Genomic DNA, 4,101 nt, shown 5'->3' on the forward strand with positions numbered 1-4,101 from the left:
GGGGAAGAGCCATTTTGAATAAGAGATTCCAACAAAACTCAATGGGCACAGTTTGTCGTCTGGCCCTCCTTCTATCGCCATTTTGTTAACGATGTTGGAAATACGTTAACGAAGGGGATCTCCCCGATATGAAGTCCCCATTAGACCTCACACCATTTGGTGTAGGAGTACCAATCAGTATAAAGGCCCGGTTTCCAAATCCTTAAAGATTTTCCTTGGCTCAAGCTGTCAGCACAGGAGAGTGATGCAATAGTATCTTCAAAAAGAAAGGTGAGTGTGCCTGGTGAGTGTGCAGCGCAACTGTGTCTAGGTTCTCTTACCGGAAAAGGGGCGAGAAAAGTGAGTCTCTAAATGAGAGGTAATAGTACCACCCATGAAGAGACACACATGAACCATAATGACCTATCTAGCATCCAGTGGAATAGTCCACAGCAGATGTGAAAGTCGTTACAACCAACAAGCAAGGGAAGGTTCGTCTAACATCCAACGGAATAGTCCATGTTGGATTTCACGGTCATTATAACCAATAAGTAAAGAAAGATCTATCTAGTTTCCTACAGAATATTCCATAAGGACGGGACAATGATAACAACCATTACATCACATAAGCACTAAAATAACCAAAATAGTTCAACTATCTTAGTACATGTGAAAGAAAACAAATACAAACGTCCACATAATAGTCTTACAAACATTCATAATTCATGCATGAAGAACATGTTGGCCTTAAAGGGATTTTATTATTAATAAAAAGTTCAAAGACAGATATTTTCATTGTACATCACTAGCCCTAGTAGTGGGACATTGGAGCCACTCCTTGCCCTTCAAAGAACTAGCTGGTCTCTCTAATGTCTTGCGAGAGGAGCCAAGGTGAAAATTCCTTTTCGCATACAATGAGGGTGTATATATAACCAAGGGTGATGCTTCCCCTTGTGACTCTTTGACTACTCTCATGATTCTTCAACTTCTTATGACTTTTCAACTTACATGACTCTTCATATTCCTGTGTGTCCATTGGACTTTCACTTTACAATACATTTGATTCACAATATACATGGCCCACATTAGTGATGTGGAATATGGTAACTCATGACACAACTTGACATGAAAATTATGACATGGAATGGCTTGATGATGTGGAAATGTCAAGTCATTATTACTGCTGAGTAATAGATGTGTTTTGGATATGATTTCTCTTTTCCTCTGCATAACTTGATGATGTTGGGTCTTCAATGATCTTTGGTCTTGAGAGGTGGTTTCAAACTTGTGTCCCTTTTCTTGCTCTTAATAGGTTCACTCGACCATTTCGCTACAAGTGATTCTTTGGCATGCTTTCCTCCTTCTTCTCCTTCCTCATCATCTCGCCATGACTTGATAGTGTACTTGTTCCTGCAATTCACTCATGATGGGACGACATCAATCTGAAAACTCCCTAGTCTAAGATGATGCATTGTTATCCATGAACTGAGCCCCTGGACAAGTGACAGGTTGGGAGAGAAGGTCGAGTAACTCTGCATTGTGTAGTTCCAAGTGACAAGGAGAGGGCTTGATCACTAAGACTGCGCATAGCACAGTTTAGGCTTGACTGAGGAACTTTTCAACATAGTCCCCACTAGGGAGAAAAATTGCGCAGTGGCCACTAGGAGACATAATTGCGTAGTTCAAGCAAGCAATGGTTGATGCATGATGAGACCATGAGGGGCCATTTCTGCATAGTTTTCAAAGGCAAGGAGGATTGGGCAATAGAGAGGCCTAGAGGATAAATCTACGCAGTTCTTGAGGGCAGTGAGCTCTGGCTGAGGGAGGACACAGGGAAACACCCCTGCATAGTTCTAGAGGCAAAGGGAGGTTCAGTTCTCTATGCATTATGGGGTTTCAGCATGTAAGGGGAAAATATTGAGGATTGACAGTGCAAAGTGTGCAGTTCAAGTCAAACATGGAGGAACTGATGCACAATTTTGTGTGACTATCTCATAACAGGAAGCAACAAATGTGACACTTGAGATAGACTTTAGGATGACCGTGACGACACTTGTGCGACAGTGTTCAAGACTTTGTGCATGAGTGTGACAGATGTTTACATGGTTAGGACAACTCATATACACAGAGGTAGACGTTTGAAACCACCAGAAAAGACTTGCAAACATGACATAAAAATCAAACATGCCAAAAGACGATAGTTGATCCAACAAGCAAGAGGGAGCAAGAGAAACCACATGGAATGACTTTCAGTGTTTGCAACAATGCATGTCATTAAATACATAATGATATGAAAATGATAATTTGTCATTCATACTATGCTAAGAGGTGTATTTCAACTTTATAATATGTGTTTTTTTCTTTTCCGTACCTACCCTCCAAAGGTTTGTGAATCAGATGGAGTCTTCATGCTGTCTCAAGCTTCTATCATAGCATGGTCTCCTTGGTCTCCTTATCTAATAATTATCTTTTCTCCTCAACTCCTTGAGTGTCATCTAACATGTCCTCCTTCTTCATCTCCTCCTTAATCATCTTTCCATAGCCTAGTAGTGTTCATGTATCCATAATCCACTCATGACAAGACGACATCAATCTGATAGACCCCTAGTCCAAGATGTTGCATGATAATCCATTGGATGAGTTGAAACTGGTATTAGGTCAATGGGGAGAGGGCTGGGTGACTGGGTTGGACTAAGGGATAAGACTGCACAATGCCCACTAAGGGAAAAATTTGCACAATTCCCATTGAGAGACAAAATTGCATAATTCAAGCAGGTAGTGGTTGTTGCGAGATGAGGCCCTAGAGGAAAAATTTGTGTAGTTTTGGATGCCAAGGGATGTTGGTATTTCTATGCATTGTGCAGTTCCAACAAGGAAAGGAAAAGGCTTGAGGGTTGCATATGTGAAGTGCGCAATTTAGGAAGGCTAGATGAAGCTAGGTTGATAGGAATCCTCTGGAATTTGGCTAAGTGTGGGATCGGTGGAACCGATGTGAACAATGATAGAACTTTACTATGACCACACACTTGGACACTTAGTAATACAAAATAGATCATGCAGAACATGTGAAAACATACTTTTCTTAATGCAACAACCTTTGTCGCAACTTAGATAAGTGTGGCTCCAATGATAGACTTTGTAAGGATAATGATGACACTTGTGTAATAGTGCATGAAACTTTGGAAATGAGTGCGAAACATGTCTATTTGATGGGAACAACTCATTTTCCTAAATATTTCTCCTTGAAACAAAACAAAACTTCCCTTTGGATGAAAAGTGATAACTCTTGTGCCCGAAGATGAAACTTGCTATATAAATATAAAAGTGTGATCGACTCTTGAGATTAAAGAAGGGAGCTTGACATCATCAGCTTACCAATAAGTGACTAAGGAATGACCAATCACAAGATCCATAGTAGGCTCCAAAATTTGAGTGTAGGCCAAAATTTTGGAGGGTGTTGCAGCCACTACAAAAACCCCATATCGTGCACTTGAATCTTTGTTATTGCTGATGGAAATTGCGGTATCATCCCGTGTAAGCGTTATCATTTTTTAGCCTTCCTTATGACTACACCTTTGTTTGTTTCCTTAGACTACCTCCACCCTCACAACAAATCCCTCTAACTAGTTACAAGAAGTTAATAACATCGAAAAATATTCTTTATGAAACCATATTTTTTTATATTGCATGATTATTCAAAGCTCCCATAAGATTGACAATGTCTCCTAAGGCCCTCATATCTTTGATGTTAGATAAAGGTTCCTTCTGGTTTGGCATTGCCATTCTAGGGCCTACTATTTTGCATGCATCACTATGAGAAAACAAAACCCAGGAAATCTAATATAATTTTAAGATACCAATTTACCCTTTATTGATGCAGCTGGGTTGTTAACAATGCAACCCTTCTTGATCTAGTAGCCAATTTGTCCATGCTCTCAAGAGTACCCAAAACAAAATCCTGAACATAATAAAAGTTCCTATTATTACAAATTTGAAAGGAATTCCAATAGATCCAATGAAAAGTGACAAAAAAATACCCTTGCCATGGAAAACACATTCGTTCTGCAACAATAGACTTTTGATGTCTAATTCAAAAATGCATGTCGAGGTCTATAAATGGCG

The sequence above is a fragment of the Pinus tabuliformis genome, chromosome 5_2 (genome assembly GCF_031772625.1).
Source record: "Pinus tabuliformis cultivar Carrire ecotype Pingquan chromosome 5_2, CPIR1, whole genome shotgun sequence".
NCBI classification, from domain to species: domain Eukaryota; kingdom Viridiplantae; phylum Streptophyta; class Pinopsida; order Pinales; family Pinaceae; genus Pinus; species Pinus tabuliformis.